This window comes from Crotalus tigris, unplaced genomic scaffold (genome assembly GCF_016545835.1).
Source record: "Crotalus tigris isolate CLP2741 ecotype Arizona unplaced genomic scaffold, ASM1654583v1 scf7180000018941.1685476, whole genome shotgun sequence".
Taxonomy (NCBI): domain Eukaryota; kingdom Metazoa; phylum Chordata; class Lepidosauria; order Squamata; family Viperidae; genus Crotalus; species Crotalus tigris.
The window spans coordinates 423,362-451,208 of NW_024097285.1; the positions used below are offsets into that span (position 1 = coordinate 423,362).

General features: G+C 36.2%; 1 long non-coding RNA gene across 1 annotated transcript in view; it reads left to right on the top strand.

The window, feature by feature from the left end:
• Positions 1–2,569: 2,569 nt before the first annotated feature.
• LOC120314540 overlaps positions 2,570–27,847 on the top strand; it is a 153,917-nt gene continuing 128,639 nt past the window's right edge. The window contains exons 1-2 of the long non-coding RNA XR_005558475.1: positions 2,570–2,677; positions 20,238–20,315. This is a non-coding gene — a long non-coding RNA (uncharacterized LOC120314540). The remainder of the gene's footprint in view (positions 2,678–20,237; positions 20,316–27,847) is intronic.

The following is a 27,847-nucleotide window of genomic DNA, read 5'->3' on the forward strand; positions in this document are numbered from 1 at the left end:
AACTCGACTTCCAAAATATTGTCTAGATTCAAAGATGGAAGATTAAGATTGACAGTATCCTGGCAAAATAAAACTCAAGCCTGTCTGATGAAGGCCTATCGCTACCTTTCAACAACAAATAGATATTTTGGTGTGCCTACGACAATCTGCACACAATCCCTAAACATTGGTGGTGTGTGTGTGCTCAAGTTTTGAAATATGCATTTATTCAATCAATCAATCAATCAATCAGAATAGAGCTGGAAGGGACCTTGGAGGTCTTCTAGTCCAACACTCCTGCTTAAGCAGGAGACCCTATACTATTTCAGACAAGTGACTATTCAGTTTATTCTTAAAAATGTCCAGTGATGAAGCACCTAGAACTTCTGGAGGCAAGCTGTTCCACTGGTTAATTGTCCTCGCTGTTAGGAAGTTTCTCCTTATTGCCAGGTTGCTTCTCTCCTTCATTAGTTTCCATCCATTGTTTCTTGTCCTGCTCTCTCTGGTGCTTTGGAAACTAAGTTGACCCCCTCTTCTTTGCAGCAGCCCTTCAGATACCAGAATACTGCTATCATGTCACCCCTAGTCTTTCTTTTCTCTAGACCTGCCATACCCAATTCTTGCAACTGTTCTTCATGTTTTTGTCTCTAGGCCCTTAATCGTCTTAGTTGCTCTTCTTTGCACTTTTTCCAAAGTCTTTTTTGTAATATGATGACCAAAACTGGATACAGTATTCCAGGTGTGGTGTTATTAAGGTTTTATAAAGCGGTGCTAATACTTCACATGATTTTGATTCTATATCTCTGTACAAGTTTGCAAAACAAATTCTGTTGCTTCTATAAAAGGGAAGTCAGAATCTGCACTGTGATGTTTTGTCATTTTGGCATCATTGTGGTTAGCAATGAGTACTGATGACACTAACTTACTAACTAACTCTAAAACACTAATGTTTTACAGGATCTAAATATACTGGAAAAATAATGCCTTTCCAAACAGGCAGTAATACAGTTTCTATAAAGGTATCCAAGGCTCTTTTCTCCAAAGGAAACTGAACTTTTTAATAGTTGACCAGGAAACTCTCCTGCATGAATTCCTTGGGGAGGGGGGAAATGATGAGACTTTTTGAAAAACTCACTTTTTTACATTTCTCTAATGGGACATGTCCCGGATATTATCTTGGTTGCAATGTCTGGTCCAAAATATCTCAAGCTCAATATGGAAGCTAATTTGTATTTTATGTGACAGAAAAGAAAAGAAAAGAAAACAAAAGAAAAGAAAAGAAAAGAAAGAAAAGGCTTCTTTAAGAGCAACCACATTACAATAGGTCATGCTCTTTCAAACTGTCTTTTCATTTGTTTTAGCAATGTGTTACAGCTGGCATACTATTCAAGACAGGGAACAATGCCAAAGTATTTATAATGTACTTTTAACCACCTAACTCTTTTTTTAAAAGACTGAAAAAAGGAGTACTAATTTTTAAATGGATTGTTTAAGATGAAGTAAATTCTCTTATAAATTAATTCTAAAAATTAACTTTACAATATCAGTTGTACTTGAGATGGTCAAGGCTTTAAATTAAAGTGCTTAATCAATTGTTAAAAGATCCAATATGTTTTTTTTATTGGAAAGAAATAGATAATGAAAAATCCATTAGTTTCTGATTGAGGAAAACAGGAATCTTTCTGTGCAAGCTGGCTTCTATATTGATTTTGCCTCATTTTGCAAACACATCATTAAATCCTAAAACTGCATCTAAATTGCCCACTGTATGCCTCCTCAAAGACAAAACAAATAGATTTGAATGATTCTAAATAATTTGTTGGAAGCAAAAGACTAAAAACTAAGCTGTTTTGTTTCACAAAAATAAGGTGTTATAAGCATTTGTTCCACCCTATTAAAATAATTAATTAAAATGGAAAATAAGCCCACTCACTGCAGTAGAATTACAGTAAAATTACAAAAGAAACCAAGACTTTGTTCTTCTGAATTCTCGTCTATTGCTCAAAGTACTAAATATCTGGTTTGTTTTCCTCCCCATAGCCTCAATCAGCAGCAAAGATAGAGTATACACTAAAACACACACGAACACACACACACACACACACACACACACAGAGAGAGAGAGAGAGAGAGAGAGAGAGAGAGAGAGAGAGAGAGAGAGAGAGAGAGAGAGAGAAGAGAGAGAGAGAGAGAGCATCCCACACTTTAGGGAATTTCTTTCTTTCTTTCTTTCTTTCTTTCTTTCTTTCTTTCTTTCTTTCTTTCTTTCTTTCTTTCTTCCCACTGTATCCTACAGATGGCCAGAATTTACTGGTATCTAGTTCTGTGCCCAGGATGAAGCATTTTCAAAGTATTTGTGAGAAGAGGAAGGGAAGACAGTGAATAACTGTTGTTGTCAGAGAGACTCCCTTCTCTCTCCACCCGGTCTTTTGGCTGCTTCCCCACTCAGGCAGAGAGAGGCTCGTCTCTGGGAGGCCAGACAATGGTTGCTTTAGAAAAGGAGGGAAGCCTCAGAACACCATGTAAATTTAGAACTGGATAGGCGGCTATTGTGCTGAGGCCATGCCCATTACTCATCCACTAGCAACAGGCTCTCTTCCTTTTGTCTGCAAAGACGGTAAACTTTCAATGGCATCAGAAAACAGAAGGCCTTTCAGAGAGCACAAGAACTCTGCCTTCGCAAACATGTGAAAATATGGTAAACAATTTCTTAGCCCTCTCTCTCTCTCTCTCTCTCTCTCTCTCTCTCTCTTTCTTTTTCTCCCTAAAAGCCTGCTAAGAAACTCAGCTGTGAATGCCAAATAATGCAAGAAGGAAAAAAAAGACATCCAAGGGGAGAAGGGGGGAGCTCTTAGGCTAAAATGTGTATTTCTGGATGTTTATTCAAAGGATGCCATTGTTTTATTACCAAAGAAAATATTGGGAGTTTCATTTCTTTAGACCCAACATACGCAACATCCCCATTTTTTAAGGAAATAATAACAAATGCATTGGGGGTGGGAAGTAGGTAATTGTAAACAGCGAAATACAATTTAATAAACATTTAGTGTTTAAATGTCAGTCCCAGGGAATGGGCCAGTGCCTCTATATTTTCTGATGGTCTTCCTACAAACAATGTCTGTTTTGTGAGAAAAAGAGGAATGCTGGATGTTTGATTGCTTTGCTTCATATGGCTCTTGATAGATTGTGCAGTGCCAAACAGTGTAGATCATCTAGTTCTCATCTCAGATGTCAGTTAATTAGATCTTATTCTGAGATTCTCCATTACCTGATTTGTTGTTGTTGTTAATTGCGAAGTTGTGTCTGACCCATCACAACCCCATGAACAATGTTCCTCCAGGCCTTTCTGTGCTCTACCATCTTCTGGAGTCCATTTAAGCTCCCGCCTACTGCTTCAGTGACTCCATCCAGCCACCTTATTCTCTGTTGTCCCCTTCTTCTATTGCCCTCAATTTTTCCCAGCATTAGGCTCTTCTCCAGTGAGTCTTTTCTTCTCATTAGGTGGCCAAAGTAGTTGAGTTTCAACTTCAGGATCTGGCCTTCTAAAGAGCAGTCAGGGTTGATCTCCTCTAGGACTGACCGGTTTGATCGCCTTGCAGTCCAGAGGACTTGCAGGAGTCTTCTCCAGCAGCATAGTTCAAAGGCCTCAATTCTTTTGCACTCAGCCTTTCTTATGGTCCAACTTTCACAGCCATACATTGCACTGGGAAAACCATGGCCTTTACTATACATACTTTTGTTGGCAGGATGATGTCTCTGCTTTTTGGTATGCTGTCTAGATTTGCCATAGCTTTCCTCCCCAGGAGCAAGTGTCTTTTAATTTCTTGGCTGCAGGCCCCATCTGTGGTGATATTGGAACCCAGGAAGATAAAATCTGTCACTACCTCCATTTCTTCCCCATCTATTTGCCAGGAATTGAGAGGGCCGGATGCCATGATCTTGGTTTTCTTAATGTATTACCTGATTTATTAAAATTATTTTCGGAAAATCCTTCATCCTAGGACTATATAAAAGAGGCATATAAATAAAATATAATAAATATATATAATAAAACAAAAATGTTATAAAAAGTTTTAGAAGCAAATATAACAAACATATATATGACACTCACCTTCCTGTGGTTCTGGAAGGCCCTTAAGACCTGACTCTGTCCCCGAGCCTAGAGTTAAGGGGTCTGTGAAGCCCCTTCACAGTTTTTATTATCAGGGTTGTTTTTAGTCCAGGTTTTATTTCATGTTTTTAAATATTTTAAGTGAATATTTCAATATTTTAGCCACCCAGGACAAAAAACAATGGATGAAAACTAATCAAGGAGAGAAGCAACCTGGAATTAGGGAGAAACTTCCTAACAGGGAGAACAATTAACCAGTGGAACAGCTTGCCTTCAGAAGTTGTGGGTGCTTCATCACAGGAAGTTTTTAAGAAGAGACTGGACAGTTGTTATCTGAAATGGCATATGGTCTGAAATTGTATAGGGTCTCCTGCTTGAGCAGGGGGTTGGACTAGAATATCTCCAAGATCCCCTCCAGCTCTATTCTGAATTGAATTCAAGTCCAAGCATTTCCTCCAAGAATCTACAAATCTACAGTCTATTTCCTTTAAATGAATGCCTTATCACTCATTTTAAACTAGTCTACTTTTTCCAACATTGTTGCAAGGATGTACAATGAATCAGTGATTTAAAGTTATGTAAGGAACATTTAATTATGTAGGTTGTTCAGCACAGCCTATGGTACAAAGGTACAAATGTAATTGATTCAAACATTCCAGAATCACTCTGGGACTAAGATATGATGCTTTGAGTTGATAGCGTATGCTGCTGAAACATTTTCTGCAGACTGTGCTACATTTCTTGCTTCTTCCTTTCCAATCTTGCATAATCCTTTTCTTTAAAGTAAAGTAAATAGCAAAAATCTGCAATAAATTACCTTTTAAATTTTTAGTAAAATCTTTACTAAACCTAAAAAAAAATCACAATCTTATGGAAGCTTAAGGGAAAAGAGAAATAATCATATGGTGTGAAGAAATGTTCATCTGTTTCCATTGGTTTTATAGTGCAGATTATGACAGGGATCCACAAGTTACTTAAACCTGGAAATTTGTAGCTAAAATAGCTCACTCCATTAGATTCTATACAGTTAGAACTGATTTAAGTATACATAGCTTGCCCAAATAATTTGGGGAGTGAAAATTCTAAAAATAATATTTCCAGATCACAAAACAAGTTCTTTCACATTTCTCCAGTGTCAGAATGAGTAACAAAATAGCCTAAACTATATGAGATATAAATACATGGCTGTGTTACTCAATGCTGTCCTTATTCTCTAGGGCACATAACATAACAGCTGGAAAAGGCCTGCAACAAAACTTGCTGTGATACATTTTGTTTACGATCAGTTTTTCTACAGAGGAGCATTTGAAACTAGAACCTCCCACCTGCAGTCTGAAATAAGGCCACACCATGTCCTTGCGCAGGAACAAGCCAAAAACATGACCCATTAACCAGAATTAGGCAGACCAAATAGAACATGGCAGGAGATGGCAGATATTCAAAAGGGCTATGTTAGGTGTTATATTTCATGGACATGAGCATGAAGTCGTTAATGCTTAAGCTTGTCTCAAAGGATCATTTTCCTTTACCAGGAACCATTGAAATTATTACTAAGCTATTCTGTGAATACACACACAATAACAGATTCTCCATTTCTGAAAATGTAGAAGATAAGAGCAATATTCAACAAGAATAGCAGCCAGGAGGGAGTAACAATGAATGTGATCCACTGGGGTGTGAAGAATTCTCCTCTAAATAAAGAGATATAAACCAGAGAAACAAAGAAGCTGAATCTCACTGAATCAGTCCATCAGTCATATTGTCTAGTATTTTTCACCCAAATGGTCAGCAGTCCACTAGCTATTCACAAGCTAAAAGGCAAAAATCATTACATGAGTCTCGAAAGCAGCAACCTTTTGAGCCGAGGTGGCACAGCAGTTAAAGTGCAGTACTGCAGGCCACTTTAGCTGACTGTGTTCAGCAGGTCAGCGGTTCAAATCTCACCGGCTCAAGGTTGACTCAGCCTTCCACCCTTCCAGGGTAGGTAAAATGAGGAGCCAGATTGTTGGGGGCAATGTAAATATATATATACATTGCTTACTGGTGTACACCGCTTAGAGCAGTGGTTCTCAACCTGTGGGTCGGGACCCCATTTGGGGTCAAACGACCATTTCACGGGGGTCGCCAAACCACGCTGTCCGCCATTTTTTTCCCTTTTCCCCAGCTGTCCTACTCCCTCTTATTGGTGGCCACACCCACTTGGGGGTCACCACAACATGGGGAACTGTATTATGGGGTCACGGCATTAGAAAGGTTAAGAACCACTGGCTTAGAGAGTGCTTGCACTTAAAGCGGTATATAAATCTCATAAATAAATAAATAAATAAATAAACCTCTATATAAGAAAATCTGGTCCATATTAGGATAGTAAGTAACTCATTCCAAACTATTTCTCTGTTTTCTCTATACATAAAAAAGCCAGTGATAGGAATTGAAGTGAAATTGGGATGTTGTAATATGAGGAGGTATTCTAATTGTTACCACAAGGTGACAAAAGAAAGCTCCCTCCAGAGTTGTCATTTTCAAATTTGGTTTTCAGTTCTTTGTCACCCTCCACTCCTTCTAATAACAAACTCAGTGGTGGGTACCAACAGAATTCTAGCTAAAATGAATCAAAAAGGGAGTTATCCACACACATAAACTAGGGAAACTTGAGATTTATAGAATAATTTCCCACCATTCACCCCCCCCCAAAAAAACCAATGGAAAAATATCTTTAAAAAGATAGCCCAATGAGGAATAAAACAGCTTAATAATCTCAAATTTTACTCTATCCTCTAGCATATCCTCTAGAAAATGAAATATGAGCTGGATGGAGCAGTTGAATGCCTTTGTTTCACTACTCAAATCAGAGTATTCCTTTAAGGAGAGAAAATACTGTGTAACTGTTCATTGTAATGTCAAATACTGTTCTGAAGCTATTAATTCCTAAAATTTTAACGGTGGCTTTTATTGTTCTGTACCTGCACTGTATAATGTTTCTCCCCTTCACTCAAAAATGAAAGCTAAATCCAAACACAACTGTCAAATAAAATCAGCAACAAAGCTGAACAAAAAGTATGTTTGGTGGGGGTGGAAAATTTGTTGCATTCATAAAAGCCTTGCCACAAAGCTAAAGGAAGAAAGGAATAGGTCTGTGGACTTCTACTTGAGACAAGTATTGCTGAGGATCCCATCTCACTCTCCACCATGACAAATATTTATGACATGATGAAGAGAGAAAAAAAAAAACAGGTTTCCTTCTTGTCATAAGACATTTCCACTAACTTGCAGGGGTGAATGCTAGCCATATGGTCAAACTCCAGCTACCATGAAGAGTTACAGGCAGAGCAAAAGCAAGACCATTTCATCACAGACTTTTAGCTGTGTTCACCACTGGTCTCTATATGTTTCTTTCAAAACAGTCAAAAACTCCTTTACTAAGTGCCCTACTTCCTACTTTTCTACTCCACAGGATGCTATAAAAGAATTTAAACAGATTTAACCAACTAGACAAACAAATAAAAGGGCAAATCCTTGTATTCTGAAACATGGGCTTTTCTTCCTTAAGGTCATATGGAATCATTTAAAAATAAATTCTTCCTGAAAACATACCCCGACCCTTCTTGTATACTTTTAAACCATATGTTCCACAGTACTGCACACTAGCAAGCTGGATTTTTTATACTTCTGCTTTGGAGGAGAAGTATTTTCCCCTTCTGGGGAAAAGAAGCAGTTTGAAAGAGATAAATTTTTAGCAGAAAACTGGTGTCAGAACCCTCCGAAAGTTGCCAATAAATTTAATGTTTAATATGTTACAGAAAGTAAACATTATTAAAGACAGAAGGAGTAATCACATAAACTGCATTTAAATAATGGTACTCAATTTAAATAACACCAAAGTTCATTTGCATTCTTGGCCTAGTTATTTCTTTCCCTGTACATATTTTTGCATGTGGCTCTCCAGTGTGCCAACCAAAGCACAAATGCAGCCTGGAAAAGGTTGTAATCCCAGATAGAATCTAGAGAAGTGACTACTTGGGCAAGTTCCCAACTGGTTCCTTTTTCTGTGAGACACATTCCATTCCCTCCTTCCAAATTCTGACACTGGCCATTGGCTTAAATTTATTTCTGGACCCAAACTGACATTATAAATGATCAAAAGCCATGGGAAAGTAGCTGAACAAAGCTATGACTCCAGGAATTTGAATTGGGCCCCTACAGGCATGTAGATCCAATGATAGCCTTGACAGAACATATCCCTGAAGGTTTATCATTGTTGTTGCTGCAAAAGGCCTTAAATCAGTGTTTTTCAAACTCAGCAATTTTATGATGTACAGACTTCCAACTCCCATAATTCCCCAGCCAGCACCCAGCCTCACTCAGTTACAAAAAGGCCCCAACAGACTGAACCATTTGAATCTTCATGTACTTTGAAATGATGTTTCATCCCTAGTTTGAACAAATGATAAAGTCAATATATAGAATACAAAAGGTTAGAGTAATAATAACAGAGAAGATAGAAATCAACAAAGGAGTAAGACAGGGATGTCCAATGTCACCTCTACTTTTTATTCTAACGTTAGAAGTGCTACTAACTCAAATCAGAAATAACGAAGAAATAAAAGGATTAAAGGTTAAAACAGAAGAATACAAGATACAGGCATTTGCAGACGACCTGGTGTTCTTTATAGAGGAACCATTAGTAAGAGGTAATATTTTAATGAATGAAATAGAAAAATATGGAATGGTGGCGGGACTAAAAATAAATAAAGAAAAGACTAAAATATTAGTTAAAAATTTAACTGAAAAACAAAAAAGGGGATTAGAAGAAAATTTGGAGTTGCAAATTGTAAAAAAGATTAAATATTTAGGAATTTGGCTCATCATAAGATGTTCCTCAATAAAAGAAGATAATTATAAAAAATTGATACTACAAATATAAAAAGATTTAGAGATTTGGGGGAAACTACAATTATCATTGCTAGGAAGGATTTTGGCGATTAAAATGAATGTTTTACCAAAATTATTATACCTCTTTCAAACAGTTCCAATAAAATTGGGGAAATTTTTTTTGATGAATTAAATAAAATGATTAATAAATTTATATGGTTAGGTAAAAAAGCACGAATAAATGTTAAAGTGTTACAGGATAGTAGAAGTAGGGGTGGCCTTGAGCTCCCAAAATGGGAAATCTACTACCAAGCAGCGGGATTGCTTTGGATCAGTGACTGAATAAATTTAGAAAATAAAAGGATCTTAACAATTGAAGGTCATGATCTACAGGCTGGATGGCATGCTTTTCTATGGGGGAAAGATGAGAAAACTCACACATATTTCTTCCGACATCAGATAAGGGATGCATTAATTTGGATTTAAAAAAAATACTACACGAAAATTCCAATTTGGATCTCACCAATGGAGGCGATGATTCATCCAAACACATTAGACAAAACAAAGATGATAAGGTATAAAAAACTATTAGACAACCAAGGGAAGCTAAGATCAAGAGATGAATTAAAAGAATAGGGAATAACTATTGATTGGTGGCCATATACGCAGATAAAATCAAAATATAATAAAGATATAGAAGAGTATAGGATAAATCAGACATCACAACAATTGGATAAAATATTGACAAATAAGGGAGAAAATTTTTTAACGAAAGCCTATAAACTCCTATCAGAAATTGAATTGGAAGAAGAAATAGTAAAGGGCCCAATGATAGCATGGGCCTAAAACATAGGCAGAAATATAGGATTAGATGAATGGGAAAGAATATGGAACAGAAATTACAAATTAACGTTGTCAACTGCATACAAAGAAACCAATATAAAATGTTCTACAGATGGCATTTAGCACCAGCGAGATTGGCTAAAATATACAAAAATATGAATCCGGAATGTTGGAAATGTAAAAACAAAGAAGGAACATTTTATCATATGTGGTGGCAATGCCCCAAAGCAAAGACCTATTGGGAGCAGATTAGGAGATGGTTACAGGAAATAACAAAACAACAAATTGAACTCAAACCCGAAATATTTTTATTAGGCATAGTCAACCCAAAAATCGAGAAATGACTCCAATACATCATTATACATATTATAACTTCAGCACGCATTGCATATGTGCAATGTTGGAAAAGAGAGAACATACCAACAAATGCAATGATTATATGTAAGATATTAGATTGTGCTGAGATGAACAAACTTTTTGTTGTTGTTTTTGTTAACTGTGAAGTCATGTCCGACCCATCGCGACCCCATGGACAACATTCCTCCAGATCTTTCTGTGCTCTACCATCTTCTGGAGTCCATTTAAGTTCACACCTACTGCTTCAGTGACTCCATCCAGCCATCTCATTCTCTGTCGTCCCCTTCTTCAATTGCCCTCAATCTTTCCCAGCATTAGGCCCTTCTCCAGTGAGTCCTTCCTTCTCATTTGGTGGCCAAAGTATTTGAGTTTCAACTTCAGGATCTGGCCTTGTAAAGAGCAGTCGGGGTTGATCTCTTCTAGGACTGACCGGTTTGAACGCCTTGCAGTCCAAGGGACTCGCAGGAGTCTTCTCCAGCACCATAGTTCAAAGGCCTCAATTCTTTGGCGCTCAGCCTTTCTTATGGTCCAACTTTCACAGCCATACATTGCAACTGGGAAAACCATGGCCTGGACTATACTTTTGTTGGCAGGGTGATGTCTCTGCTTTTTAGTATGCTGTCTAGATTTGCCATAGCTTTCCTTCCCAGGAGCAAGCATCTTTTAATTTCTTGGCTGCAGTCCCCATCTGAGGTGAACAAACTTACCTTAGAACTAAAAGACAAAGAAGCTACAGAATTCTATGAGATATGGGACATGTACTATAACTGGTTAGAACTGAGGATTAAAAAAGTATGAGAAGTAATGTAAATAAATGTAAGAGATGTAGGACATAGTATTGTTAAGAAAAAAGAAAAAATGTACCGTGTATTCTGTTTATTTGTAAAGAGAAAAAGGAAAAATTAAAATTAAAAAAAGAAAAAGAAATGATGCTTCATCCCACATGAAATAGCCTATTCACTTCAACTTACCATTAGAGTCCTCTCTTCCTGCAAAACACAGGAGGTGGCAGTCCAATCATAAGACTGAGGTCCTTCTCAGCCACCTGCCTCAGGTTTTGGAAGTTTCTCCATAGAGAGCTGTTCCCTCGCACTTCCTTTTATTTTCAGCATATGGTAAAACTTTCTTCTTCTCTAGTTCTTCCACTTTATTATCAACATTTGAAATTATCTGGAATATATTCTTTCAGGATACCTCTTTCCTTTTGGTAAGGCCTCTTGAATTACAGTGAATTTAATTGCTGTCTTAACTGGATTTAAATACCTTCATCCTTTGTTATATTTTGTCTGCAGTGGTGGGATTCAGCTGGTTCACACCCTGGTAGCTAATTTTGTGTTGTCCAGGCCCAGACTGGACTTCCAGAAGTGGCATTCACACAGAGAACCGGTTGTTCACATATTTGAATCCCATCACTGTTTGTCTGTTAGTTACCTTAAATGCTGTAGAAACCAAAAGGACAGATACACAGTGAGGAAAAAATAACTGATGAACATTTACTGGCTTTATTATATGCTGAAATATAAAAAAAAATCCTTTTGTATCTTTTTTGTACTTTAATACACTTACGATTTGGTGATATTTTATATATATAACAATTTGCTATGTTAAATCAATTTGTTTAATACTAGTGGTTTTATTGGCCACCACTGATACTTTTTATACAATAATAAGCAGAATAAAAGTATGTTTGTTATTCCATTACTGTTTCAAAATAAATGATAAAGATAATGCAGAAAGAGATAGTTAAAGAAAAAGCCCAGGGCTGAAGGAGGGCAAGAGTGACTTTACATTTCTATCTGGAAAATATTCAAAGCAGATTAACAGTTAAAATTGTATTCTTGGCAGAATTTGTTAATATCTCTGTGTTCATAGATTAAAGGTCAAAGCATCCAGTTACATGCAAAAGAAGACCAAGAGAATTTATATAAAGTATTAAAGGATAAGATTTGAAGTATCAAGATGTAATGCCAGTTTACTGAAGAAACATTATTTAATGGATAACATTCTTTAATTAATTAATAAGCTAAAATATCTAAGATTAGTAAAAAATTATTAAATATGAGCAAGGTTTTTAATATAGCTGCCAAGATTTAAGAAGCTCAGTCCAGGAAGATGTTCAGAAATAACTACATCCTCCTACTTTTTTTAGAAGTTGCCTAGAAAATTTGCAGTTACTATAAAATCAGATAGGTAGTTATTCATAATTTACAATTTTGTCTTGCTTTGACTAAAGAAGAAAACGGCAGAAAATCTAGCTTCAGAAGTTTAATCCAGATGAGATAAATGCAATTTTGCAGGGAAAGCTTTGGCCTGAATAATCAGCCATAAAAAAGCAAACCCATAATGGAGTTGTTATTAATTTCTGGAACAAAAAACACATTCTGCACAAAATATTTTTATGACAGAAATTGGATGGTTCTTCAAGGCTTATCACTGTCCCAGATGCCCATATAGTAACCATAGGCAAGACTGGCTTCTGCCAAAATTTGGGATGTGCAGCAATCACTCCACCTAGAGAAATAGACCCCAAGGGCTTGCACTTCAGGCAACATATCCTGCAGCCATTCATGCAACCTTCCTCATGTAGGCTAGAGGATCAGATCATATTGCACCAATGCTGTGCCAGTTGCACTGATTGCCAGTATGTTTCCAGCTCCACTTCAAAAGGCAGATCTGTGTTTTAAAAGCCTTAAGTGGGTTGGTGCAAGTTATTTGAAAAAGTCTCTACTGCCACATAGTTCTGTTACCAAAAGTAACTATTCTTTTCTGTTCTTTGACAGGCCCTCTCATTGGCACCTTTGTTCTATTATTCTATGGCATTTTAAATTTAATTAGAGGATGAAAATGGTTCTTGAAGCAAGCATATGCCTCTCTCCACCTCCCAGGTTATTGTTGATATTTCCCAAACCCTGTAAAAGTGACCAGTTTAAGCTTGCTCAAGGATCTTATTTACTTTGTACCTCTGCTTTTTCTGGCCTTCGTTAGTAAGGAAGAAAGAGGAGATCTGTCAAGAGTTAGGGAGTTACGAAGTTTAATATACAGGCAGTCTATCTAAGTTTAATTATCTGAGCCAAAGATGAGAAATTAACAGAGGAGATGAATAAGAATAAGGGGAACACGTCTGAGCTTTCACTAACAGTCTGTATTTCCTGTCCCTATTTGGAACTACACTGTGCTTGAACTCTGGGAACAACAATCAGAATGCAAGCAAATTATGCGGCTTATTTTCATATAGTGTTAAAGTTTTGGATAAATAAATATTGTATTTGCTTATCATTTTCCAGCAATTTATTCGTACTGAGATATGCACACACAAATGCACCCTAGGGAGAGGAGTTTGTTTAGTTAACAGTCACTTTCAGCAATAAGTTATCTCTAGACTTGTTGGTTATTTTCTTTTTTCCCCTTGTAAGTAGCTGAAAATCTACTTTTCATATGTGGCATGGGAGACAACAAACTCTAGTGACCACTAAGCTTGTCTGCAGGGGAGAAGAGCGATGTTGTGACTACTACTAACTGAACTAGGTCATTGTGTATGAAAAGTGAGTGCTGTGTTCTCTCTTTGCACGTGAAAGCACCCGTTGACTAGGAGAAGATACCTGAATTACTCCCTTTACCTAGTCTCATGAATATGGATGTGCAAAAGAATAATATTCAATTCTGGTTCCAGCCTCTATTCCAATGTTTTTCAACTTTGGCAACTTTAAGATGTGTGGACTTCAACTCCCAGAATTCCCTAGTTGGCTGAGGAATTCTGGATATTGAGGTCGACATACAAGTTGCCAAAGTTGAGAAATGCTATTCTGTTCATGTGAGGAAGGCCTTATTACATAGCCTTTCCCAGTTTTGCCACCTCTTGATGATTCCCTCCTATTCAACCATGCCAATGACGCCCAAAATCATCAACTGATGAAGGGGTCTTTGTAAAGCAGGGTGGGGCATGGGTGACAAGCCTTGTGGAAATTTGGCTGTTTATGCATTTCTGTTTAAATCAGTTAATCCTTTAAGGAATCCATGTAATCTTATACAATGAATGTTTCAAAAACATGGCTTTGAATGACTATCATCTTGATATTTGTTACCCCTTCCCCCACGGATGCTTCTACTTCCAGTTTATATTATAAATTCTCTTTACAAAAGATTTACGATTAAAAACAATGCAATTATTATCAGACCATTCATTTAATGAATTCTAGTAGCATAATGGTAAGCTGTCCCAATTTTGTGGACCATAAATTTAAGTCTCAATTTAAAAAAATCTTTTAGTTGTAGCATTAGAGGGTTTAGAATTGATAAGAAACAGAATCTTGAACCAAAGAGAATTAGGGAGATAGGGAATTAGGCTGGCTTCCTATGTAAATACAGAAAGGGATTCATTGTCTGATTATTTACTATCCAAGAAATTGAATCATTAGCTGATGATAGGAAAGAGGATATTTGTTTCAAAAGACTTTTGCCTAGTTGAATAGCATATTTTACAGATGAAAACAGAAACAGTCTATTTTCTCATATTTTATTATGAGAATTACTTTATTTTATTATAATTGGAATGTAATATTTCCTAATTTAACCAATTTGGTGTAGTGATCAATGCACCAGACTGAAAATGGAGACTGTGAGTTCTGATATTGCCATGGCCTAGGCCTGAAGCCATTTGGGTGATCTTGGGCCAATCATTCTCTCTCAGCTCTAGGAAGGAGGCAATGGCAAACCACTTTTGAAATCTTGTCAAAAAAACCTGCAGTGACTTGTCTGGGCAGCAGCCATAATTCAACCCTGACATGAAGGCACATACACACAATTAAACTAAGTTGTTGAGGAATCATCTGTAGAGAACGACAGAGGTGACTTTGGAAAAGGAATGCCATGGCTAACAAACAAGAAGTAAATCCATAAAGGAAGAAATCATAAGAAAGAAACTTAAGTTGACTGCATCTTAGTTCTCTTTGGTATAAGAGGGATGGAAAGCTAAACACAGTCAGGATTTTACAGTTCTTTTCCTGGTGCCTATATTGATGAAATAGAATTCTAGGATTTCTGGTGTCAATTTCCTGACCTGCACATACTCAGAGTTTTCTCTCCTCTGCATAATGCTAAATTTCTGTCAATTGCTTTCCTTTTCTTTTGACAGGCAGTCTAAACCAGGAACTGGACTGTCCGGATGGCTGTGCTGCTATTGCCAAGAGGCTGGCAAGCTGCCATTCTTTTAAGAAACTTTGCCTCATCCTGCAGAGAATTTTTTTCAGCTTTCCCTTCTTAGAATTGTTTGTTCTTGGAGGGCCTATCTTCTGCAATTTCATTGTTCGAACATTCAAACTGAATAAAATGTCCAAAATGTGTGTTTGGAAAAAAAAATACTTCATTCTATTACCATGCCACCAAATCTAGATATAAACGCTGAATATCACACTTCACTATTTCATAAATTTTGTTTATATATCATTAATTCCTGGACAACTGTTTCCTTATTTAAATATTTTAACTCTAATACTAGTTTATAAATGGATCATTTTGGGGGGGGGATCTTTTTTGATATAATAAACTTTTAACTGTTTACGACTGAAACAAATTGAACAAACAACCTTGCTTATTCAAGTTTTGTTTCTTATGAGTTCTAGAGAGTAGAAACACCTCATTTTTAGAGAAAACTGCATTCAGAATTACAATTTAGGGAGGACACTTAATCTATTCCTGTATTTTCAGACTTTATGTCAGATTTTTCCCATCCTAATATCTTCCAGATAGATTGGATTACTAAATGAAGGTTCAAACTCCCATAATTTCCAACCCTCATAGGATCTACAGACCAGCCTAGACATTATGTGTAAAGATTTAAGAAATTGAGTTATGCAGAATCTAAACAAATCTATTTATATTTTCAGTGGATAGCGCAAAATTTTCTGTTATTCTTAACCAGATTTCCAGTCAGATGTGGAAACCCAATGTAGCTCAATCTATAGACATATAAAGACCCTTTTCCACCTCCCTTGAATGAAAGCATGATTTAACAACTTTGGATTGTCTTATAACTTTTGTAATTTTATAATCTTCACTGAGTGACACTAAAATAATTGTAGCCACCTTGTACTTCTATAAGAGTTATGAGGTTTTATGAAATTATTAGCATCTTCCAATTGTGTATTATGAAACTGGCTTGAAACAATAACTGAAATGACATGTTATTTTCTGCACTGCCCTACCACAAAAACAAGGACCAAGTTCTTGATTGTTCTGTATTAACCACATGGATTTCCAGAGTCCTATGGCTACTCATTTCTTTAGCATCCTATCACATAGGTCAATTTACTTTTCACGTATTGGGGCTTCAGAGTACTTACCAAATTAAACACTTAAATTATTTGTACGTGAATACCACTGCTATAGAATGAAAACAGAAAAAGCATAAGGTAAGTATGGGGGAGTTTCTATCCTAATCAGAAATTTGTTTAGTCCACTGGATCCCATTTCCAAATTCTAGGGAAAAAATTGACAGATCCTGAAGCATAGACATTGATATACAATGTGGCTCATTTCTGTGAAGCATCCTGAGCCTTTAATAGCTTGTAACAACCTTTAATGTCAAAAAAGCCCCACATATGTCCCCAAACATTATATGCAATGAAAGTCATTCCTGCAATATGCACTTGAGTAATATGCACAGGTCTTTTTCATCTGAAAACAGGCAAAAACAACTATGCATTGGTAAATCAATTTTATTCCAGAAGATACATCATTGGTAATGGAATCAGGTTTCTTTTAAGGCAATATAATAATATATCCCAGTATCTAGGACAAGACATAGAAAATTATCATAGCCTTCATATTGTTTCAGTTACCATGATAAAGTAAATATATGTGGGGGAGAAATATTCTAACCACCATTGACAGTAATCACATAGTTACTGGAAATGTATATATGTCTGATACATAATGATTGTCCATCTTCCATGTAAATAATAGTAATAATTTCAAGGATCTCTTGAAACATTAGAAATAGTTCCCCTAATAATCTTTTGCTGTTTCTTATTAATTTTAAAGCTATTCCAAGAACTGTAAAAAAAAAAAAGACAAACTCAACATCAGGCAAAAGATCAAATTAGGATTCACAGTCAAATCTGACTAGCCAAAAAAGCAAAACTAATAACATATGCTATAATAGTGATATTAAATGACATTGCGGACCACTGAAATTATTAATGGGGACCATGCTCCCAATGATCTACATCAGGGGTGTCAAACTGCCGGCCTGTGGGCTGGATGCGTCACGTGGAAGCCACACCCACCCCATTGCCAGCAATGGCAAAACAGTCCCGATACGTTGCGCGATGTCAGGTGATGTCGCGAGTTTGACATGTCTGATCTACATTATTACAGCCTCAAAACACAATGAGCATTATTCTTTACATATTGATTTGCTGTTCCTTTATAGCTATGTCCAAACAAAACAGCCAAATCTGCCTGTATTTGTATCAATGAATTGTTCTCTTTATGTACAGTCATTCTTCAAAAGCATACAAGTGACTGTTACTAAAAATACAAGATCATGCATTCCAACCAAGCTATCAGTATGGTATGACATCTTTCAGCTCATGCAACTTTACTTCTTAAAGATTTTATCTCAATTAGAAAACAGGCAAAGCACAGCTAACAGCTTTTGCTGACAGTGACACTGGGCAGTTACATTTCATCTGTTGAGCTTTAAAAAATTACAGAGGTGAACTGCCTGTTTTCAATGATTCAAGTGATTGATTAGCTTATATGTCTTCCCTCACTTCCCCCATGTTTAAAGCCAGGAAAATTCCTAATCACTTTCAAGTTCTTCTTTAATTTAACCCCCCCTCCCCAGTTTGACCCCTTCAAACATCTGACAAGAGTGATTGGTCCCTTCCTTGCCATTCAACTGGATGGGAAAGAGGGAGACAGAAAAGTGGGGAGAGTCACTGAAGAAAGCAAATGACAGAAGAGGTTGCCCTGCCTATTTTGGATTCTTAACCCACATTGCCGACATGTGATCTCCAAAGATTACAGCTGTTCTTAGGATTACAACTTTTAATGGGAAAAGAATGGATCTCCTATTTCAAGTTACAGCTCTGTGGCCCTGCTATTGCTGAAGACTGAACCACCTTCGTTCAATCTGTGCACTTCATTGTGTTTCCATCTACTGAAAACAATTTAGCATTACGGTACCAATTTCAGTAAATCACGAGCTCATTTTTTTTTCCTCTGTGTTGCTCAAATATGATAGCAGAAACAAGAAAATTATTTTCCCTTTTTATATGGATTGCAATTTGGTGTTATGTCTAATAACAATAACATGGGCAGATTACTGCTTCTTTAGACTACTACTATTTGGAATTGCCTCTGAAGATTACCTAGAAGCATGAATCACATGCATTCCGGGTCACAAGGGATAAATGGTTATAGAAGGCTAGAGCAGTCAGAAAATCAGCACTCTTGCTTTGTTGCTTCTCCATTCTAAAAATGAACACAGCTGCATATGTCCCACTGATTTCAGCAGTGAAGATATGATGAATATCTTCTCCATTCAACTATTAAACATCCTTAATACTCCTTTTTTAAATGCATGTCCTCTGTGTTTGTTGTCACTGACAAATGTATTTATGTTTATTGAGTTTTACTCTTAAATTTTGTGGAAAGGAGCAGAACGCTTGAAGCTTATTTTCCAACACACTTATAATTGCTAACACTGGTGAGGGAGGGACAAGATTAAAGGGTCTTCAAACATTTGCATGCAGGAGCTAGGATTGTTAGTTAAAAGGGTGTTACCCCAAAATTTATTACAATTCTATTTTTATATAATTTTTATTTTTGTGATTTGGCTATTTTGAAGTGGTACTTCATATATTTTGGGAGATTTGGTGCATCAATCCAATTAAAACTTCCTTGACAAAGTAAATAAATAAATATGCATTGGACCAAAGTTAAATAATGCCCATGCTTAATCCAAAGTAGGGCCTCTGACTATTGTGGCAGATTTCCATTTGTCAGGTTTATCCAGGCTGGGATTTCAGATGAAGTGCTTCATTTTAAATATCAAAGTCTCCAAAGTATTTGCAGAGAAGTTCAGTTCAGTTGCCACTCATATTGAATATTTCAGCTATCAAGGAAAATCTAAAATATGTCCTTGAATATTAAGCTGAATGTTCAAGTATTGTACATATTTCATGGTACTTACACATTTATTCTCTCTCTCTTTTTCCATAGGGGAGCACACTGGAAGAGAGACAATAGGAACAAATAAACTTTCTTGCCAAAAATATAGCAGTGCTAATAATTAGAAAAAAGGCATGCATCTGGGAGGTCCATCTATTTCACTCCTTGCTTAAAAGAAAAGAAAAAGAAAGGTGTACAATAAATAATGTGGAATAGATTCCAGTTTATGACAGTTCTGGAACAGGTTTTCTAAGAATGAAATATCAGGTAGAGCACAAGTAGTATTGTGGAAAAGGGAAAACATTTTGGGCATATCTTTTACGCAATTGGGTATATATTTACTATATAAAGTATTGCTTTCCTTGAGGAATCACCTTTCAATAAAATACATCTTCTGCAATTCAAATCTTATTTAGCATTTAACTGCTCCACCATCAAATTAGCAGGAACAGCAAAGGCTAAAGCTAATGAAATTAACAAACCTGAACTGAACTGAAAATGGCAAAGTGAAATGCACATGTCTTTTGACAAAATTCAGTAATTGACCTGTTTTGGCAGTAACTGAAGCAGGCAGTACCCCAAAACAATTACTGAGAAAAGCACCTGAAAGAGAATTTTTCTGGCCAATGAGAAAAAAAAGGTACAGTTTAAGAAATGGTTGGTAATGGATTTTAGCAGCAATGCTTGCAATAATTCTCGCCTTTTTCATATTAATGCACAGGTCTCCATAACCAGCGTGGCCAAACTGTAATTGTTAGATCCATGCAGTAGTGTCAGGCTTAAATGCTCCCCTCCCCTCATGCTGTACAATGTATAAATGTCTTTTTGTTTGGATAATAAACTGAATGCTGAAATAGTCATGCCAGGAAATACCACTTGTCACTTTCATCTTCTCTTTCAGGAAAGAACACATATTTTGAATTAAGAAAATCAAGAGGAATTCTCTCTCTCCAAATTCAAATATCAAACTGCCAGATAAGTATGTCCATATGAACTTAATAATGTGGTGGATCAGAACAAAGTTGTCCACCAGACTCCATATGTTTCATACAGCCTGTTGCAGTATTTGCTTCAAAAATATAAGACATTATGTCAGAAATATCTGTTTGGAGAAAAAATACATTTAGACATGCTAATGTTTAATTTTGAAAGAGAAAAACATTGTTATAAAATACGTATTATTTATATATATATATATATATATATATATATATATATATATATATATATATATATATAGTATATGTCTTCCAATGCCAACTTGTGGAGTGAGATGAGCAGCAGACCCAAAATTAGATCCAGCAGGTTCTCTGTGCAACAAGCCAATTGGTATTCTAGTACCAAGCTTGGATAATACATGCCATATTGGCCTGTTCACTCCCCATCTTATGGAGGAAGAGCCAGGCCTTAATACTGAAAGCCAAGCAGCTGCCAATAGCAGCTTACACCTATAACAAGAATCCAGCCATCAGATCAGAAAGAGGTATTAATACCAAATTGTTAACCCTTCTCTCTTCTAGAAAGGCCAACCCAGTATCCTCCACCATATTTCTCTCAAGCTATGGTGGAATAGTAAGAAAAAAAAATCCACAATATTCTAGTCTACATCCAGAAAGAAAGCAACGAGGAACCATTGGCCTTTCCTTCTTCAGTCATCCATTCTTACACTTCAACTCTCCTAGGCACCCTCCTGTATGATATAGGGGCCCCATCCTGGCTTATACTCTCACTTTATATTTGTATTATAAGTATATAAAATACTTATATAAGTATTTTAGGATTTACTGTATAACACCTGAGTTTGTGCAACAGATTAAACTTGTTAAATGAATTCACTCACCTCTAAATTCATTCATTTGTAGACTAACTAAAATAGCTCTTTCCCTCAATATGTTAATTCAGTGGCCCCCAACCTTTAGGGCCCCCACCTTTAGGTTCCATGGAGAGAGGTTTTTCCATGTACCAGAGAAGACATGGTTTCACATAGTGCCCACATCCCTCAGATGAAGCTCACTAGTTTGCGAGGCCCAGTTTCTGGCATGCCACAGCCTGGTGCCAGTCCGTGGACTAGAGGCTGGGGGCCCCTGTGTTAAACCATATAATAATAGAGCTGGAAGTGACTAAGAGATCATCAAGTCCTCCCCAACCCCCATCCCCACCCACTGGGTGACTATACAGCCTTTGTTTGAAACCTTCAATGAAGGGGAAGAAACCACTCCATGCAGTAACCTATTCCACTGATTGACAGCTCTTACTGTCAAGAAGTTCTTCCTAATGCCTATTCTGAATCTATATCCTTGAAGTTTCATCCCAATAATGGGGTGGAGCAAGTGAAAAGTCAAACCCTCTACAATGTGACAGCACCTCTAACCAGGAAGAGAGATGGACATATAAGTTGCCTATAGCTTCTAGAGTATAAAATTAAAATGAATTATCAGGCAGTATCTCTCTAATTAGGGGCAACATGCTGAACCTGGTGAGAGCAAGCCAGCAGATCCAGATGAACTAATTCTTAAAGTTCAAACTGATCTCAAGTTTGAATATTGAATGAAAAGCCTCTGGAATATTTATCAATGGGATCATGTATCTTCTAATGTAACTCAAACATACATACAAGTTAAAATCGAGCTTGTCCACATTTATATAATAGTCATAGACTAGTACATCATATTCTGTTTGAATAAGATCACACATATTAGCTAATATGCACTATGTTTGAAATTCTTAAAATGGTAGCATTTTCAGGTTAAAATACTGAGTAGCATAATAAGCTAAATGTGAAAATTTTAGGATCTTGAAAGAAAAGCATGTAGTTTTAGGACCATATTATAATCATTCCTTGGCAGATATAGTTTACACCACATATTGTCTATATGGTTATTCTTATATAGTATGATAAATACTTTATGCACCTAATATAAAACAAATGCATAAATTCTTTATCCTACTTTACTGGTGTTGAACAAATAATGGGCTTGGAATTTTTCATGAAGAAATCCATTTATTATCATAACTAACATATTTTTAAAATAAAAAAACATATACATTTTCATCTATTTGTTTAAGTTGTCATTTTAAAAAGATATTACTTGGATATCATCTCACCAAGTTGCCATCAAGATACTAACACTTTGAAATGATGATCTGAAATAGTTATCTTTCTGAATTCAGAACTGGAATTAAAAATTCTCATAGGTGTATTCTAATGATATACATACTAGTGTCTTGATTTAATTGATTCTGTGTCGTTACATTGTTCTCGACTCCTAGATAGATGTTCACCATGATGATCTGTCCCTTCAACTCTTCCATTGCCTTTGTAACTAAATCCACCACCTTGATGCTTGTCATCCTCTTCTTCTCTTTCCTTCCAGCTTTCCCATCATTAGACCCTTTTCTAGAAAGCTAGGTCTTTGCATAATGTGTGCAATATTGGTGAGATAGATATTCCATAAATAAATAAAGCTTCATTGTCATGCTTTACTGAATATTTCAATTTTTAAAAATGTGGTTACATTTGCTTCAATTTTAACCTCCAAAAAGATCATTTTAATTAAAAACAGAACTTCAGTCTCTTTTCAAAATGTAACCTCTTCAGGCCAATATGGATATCCTTAATCACACAATTGTCTATGATGCATTAGCTATTTGCATATTTCTTTCTTTTCTGTTTATTTTTTTTCAAGATCCATGTTGCTTCACAAACATCAAATCACCCAAGTTTTCATAAATAAGATTTGTAGTTGTAGTTGTAATTTAGAATTATGACATCCCAAGCCTATGGCCTTGAATATCACCTTATGTTAGTTCCTCCATAAAGGGAAGATTTCAAACTTGAAAGAAAGGCTTTGTTGGAATACTCTCCATCATTAACTCTTTACGTTTGGTTTTGTCCTGGATCAGATTTTCCTAAAATGGATTTTTTTTGCCAAATTTTAAAAATCTAAAAAGAAATCTGAAAGGTTTTGGAAATAAGGTTAGAATAAACATTATACCATAAAAGTTTCTTTCAATACTTCATACATTATCATAGGATGCATGTGCTTAATTCCATTGCTTGATGGAGGTTGACCTTTAGTCTGGCTTTGAAATCTATTCAAACAAATAACCAGGTAAGATATAGTTGTAATAAATATCCAAAGTTACAATAAGGTAAGGTTTTTTTCCTATTAAATATTGAAACACTACAATTTCTTTGTAACCATGGTACTTTTAAGAAAGACATACCTAGAGAACTTTTTTTCCTTTCCTTTCCTTTCCTTTCCTTTCCTTTCCTTTCCTTTCCTTTCCTTTCCTTTCCTGACTATTGCAATCCTTCAGGAATCTGGGACAGGCAGGAGATAATTCATTGCCCATACATCCTGAACTGTAGCTTCTTTCCAAATGATATTTCCGGAATGGAAAGTTAACAGATCCAGCATATGACAGTTTTGTAATCCTAGCTCCTCCCTTAGCTGTAAGTCTCTAATGCCAGGATGAACTCATGTGGAAGAGTAAGATTTGCTTGAGTATCATCTTTAAATATGGAGTGTGAAACAGTTGGAGACCTGTTTTTAAAAGTGTAACCTGAACCATTGGAAACTAGAACTTGCAGTGGGGCTTAGCAACAAAATCAACAATATAGAGATAGTTTATGACATGTGATCACTAGTACAGAAACAAGGTTGCTTAAATATAGATTTGGTAGATATTAGAGTATTTCTGAGAAGTACACATCAAGCCTGAGACAGATGCTGCTAATTCATTGAGAGCTTTAGACATTTATTTTTACTTTTAAATACTCAGCTATATTTATCCAAAAGATTTACCACTACATTCCTGACATATAGGTATGCTAGTCACTTTCCACTGTCTAGACAGAACAATATACAAAACTGAAGATAAGAGCTTTGAAAGAGGAGAGAGAGAGAAAAAAGTACTCTTCCTCGACAGCATGGCCCTGGATAATGTGATCTTCCTGTGGATTGATTTATAATAGCTTTCTCTTTCAAGTCATATGGGTAATTCCAGACTTGGGGCAACATACCCACATCCTGCAAAACAGATGGATAGATATCTATATTCATCACAGCTAGCTCTATGCATTTCAGTTGAAGTCAATATATAGAAATGTATAACTTTTTAGTACCAAGAGTCTGGGGATAGATAGATAGATAGATAGATAGATAGATAGATAGATAGATAGATAGATAGATAGATAGATAGATAGATAGATAGATAGATAGATAGACAGACAGACAGACAGACAGACAGACAGACAGACAGACAGACAGACAGAATCACATTCTCCAATTAGCCTGAAGCGCGGGCTTTCTCCCCAGCTCCTCAGCCTGCCAAAACGTTATCAGTTTGCATTATTATTATGGCTAGCTGAGCTCAAGCATTCACCCCACCCACCCCTTCTACACCTGATTTCTAAATAGATGCAAAAGCATGTTAAAAGCAAAGCAAAAATGGCTGCAATTTCCATCAGTTATCAGAGCAGGAACATCCATTGTTACAGCGTTGACACTAGAAGTTTGAAAAACATCTTTCCTACTATGGAAGTAGCTACTATACTCTGAAACCAGAATCAAGAAATTCACAGTAAGGTCCAATCAAAGTAAAAATACTTATATATAGCAAAATCATTTCTATATTTTTAACTTATCAGAGATTATGATATAAATAAATACTTCTTAAAATGAGTAACATGGGCTACAACAGCTTTCAAATAAAATTGTTCCACAAAGTAACATTGAGATACAGTTAATGTATTTATTTTTAATTACTTATATTTTTCCTACCATTCCACTGTAAACTGACTTAGCCTAAATTATACATTTGAATATTTTCAACAATTCAAAAAATTTTAAAAATATAAATATACCATTTATCTAAAAGTAGTTTTTATGAAATTGACATGTTGGTGGTAGTAAAAAAATAAAATAAAATTGGCAGGCTAATAGAAGCTTTAACCAATCATTTACATTGTATTCTATTCTAGGTGCTTTTATTTTTAAAACAAAAGATTAACTTTACTTTTTTATTGTTGTTAGAAGTACATTTGATAAAAATCAAACCATGACACTTTGCTGGAATACTTCGATTTTTATTGGTAAGTAACAAGCCACAATATTCTACAATATTTACTCCATTAAATAAGAGATGCAACATGAGTATACAGATATCTGTGTCACCTTTGCCTTTTATCTCTTCTTGGCTTACTCTCTCTTACAACACTACGTTCTTTTATATAAAGAACGTAATGTTGTAGAGAGAGTATGCCAAGAATAGTCATGACTGAAGGAGTATTGGCAAAGTGGATAGTCTTTCTGGGAACAGCACTATCCATAGGGTAGATAGAAAGTTGGCTTACATCCATTTTCTATATTCTTTATCTAATCTGTGCCAACCGTTAACTCAGTTCTTGGCTCTTACTCCGTAGAATTCTGATTTACCTTTCTATGCATTTTGGTGTACCGTGATTTCTCCTGGGTTAATTCTGCTATACATATGTCTTGTCGTGTTTTTTTCTTTTCAGTAATGAGTATACCACATATTCCTGGCAGAGTCCAAATCGGATCTTTGAGCAAACTTTGGTTTTCCAAACAGATACAAGATATTGTCCTGGTACAATGCTTCTTAGGGTCAAGCCTTAAAGGATGTAGCCTAAAATAGGCAAACTTGGATCTTTTTAAAAAAATAAATGTGAAAAACATATTGTAAAGTTGCGTATGCAAACACTGTTGTCTGATCCCATTAACACTGCTGATGGCTTTGTATTAATTACTCCTAATTTTCTAGAAGGAAGTCACTGCCTTACCCATGCTTCCATGGAGAAAAATCCTTCTGACCAGACATAATGGAGGGTGGGGGTGGAGAATTGTAATAAGTGCCCTCACATATTTTTTGAGGTCCTGTCCTGTTTACCTATTTATTTACAGTCCAATACCAAATCACAGAATTTAAAATACAGCACTAATGTCTAAGTAACTATATACCGTGCTTCTCCAAAAATAGACAGGGTCTTTTTTTTTTTTTTTTTGCTTCCAAAAGAGACATGAGGTCTTACTTTTGGGAAATACTTACCTCCAACACTGACAGCCCCTCCATGCAGGCCTATGCACCCCCATCCCAGTTTGATTTTTAGGTGTGTGTCTGTCCCACCCCCCAAAAATCAAGGTAGGGCTTATTTTCGGGGTAGGCCTTACATTCAGGGAAACATGGTATATAGTTATCGCTTCTTAGCCTTTTGGTGTAGTAGTAAAGGTTCCTGCCTAAAAAGCAGGAGACTGTGAGTTCTAGTCCTGCCTTAGGTATGAAAGCTCCTGGGTGACTTTGGATATTCTAGTCCTGCCTTAGGTATGAAAGCTGCCTGGGTAACTTTGGATATTTGCTCTCTTTCTCAGGCCAAGCCACCTCATAGATTGTTTTTGTGGAGAAAATAGGAGGAAGATGGATTATAATGTATGTTCACCATCTTAAGTTACTTATAAAAGTAATAAAGGTGGGAATAATACAAATATGTGGCCTACAACATGCCTGACATCACTATTGTTGAAAAGAAAAAAGTCTGGTTCATTGATACTGTATTGCAATACCAGGTCATGCACAAATTGAAGAGAAACAGCTAGAAAAATAAAGCAATATTGTGATCTACAAATTGAAGTTGAATGATTGTGAAGGAAGAAATCAGTGGTTGTACCAATAGTAATGGGAGCCTTTGGAGCAATACCCAAAGGGTTGTCTAGATACATGGAAATTTGAACTTATTAGAACTCAACATCTTCATAAACAACTTAGATGAGGGAATAGAAGGAGAACTTATCAAATTTGCAGATGATACTAAACTGGCGGGAATAGCCAACACCCTAGACCAGGGAGGTCCAACTGCCAGCCCATGGGTCGGATGCATCATAGCAAAACCGTACCCACCCCATTGCCGGCAATGGCAAAAAAGTTGCAATATGTCACGACACGTCACGTGACATTGAGAGTTTGACACCCCTGTCCTAGATGATAGGCTCAAGATCCAGATAGATCTTGACAGACTTGAACACTGGGCCCTATCTAACAAAATGAAATTTAATGTAGAGAAAAGTAAAGTCTTTCACTTAGGCAAGAAAAACCAAAAGTACACATATAGATTTGCAAAAACCAGGCTTAATAGCAGTAACTATGAGAGAGATCTTGGAGTCTTAGTGGACAATCAACAGTGTGCAATGGCAGCCAAAAAAGCCAATGCAATCCTAAATTGCATTAACAAAGAGATTCAATCAAGATCACATGAGGTATTAATACCACTCTATGTTGTTCGTCCATCAATTTCGATGAAGACCTTGACATCTTGTGGGTTATGGGCACTCTATAAAGCCTAAATAAGACCACACCTAGAATACTGCAACCAATTTTGGTCTCCACATTATAAAAAAAGATGTTGAGACCCTTAAAAAAAAGTGCAGAGAAGAGCGACAAAGATGATTAGGGGACTGGAGTCTAAGAATGGTTACAGGAACTGGGCATGGCTAG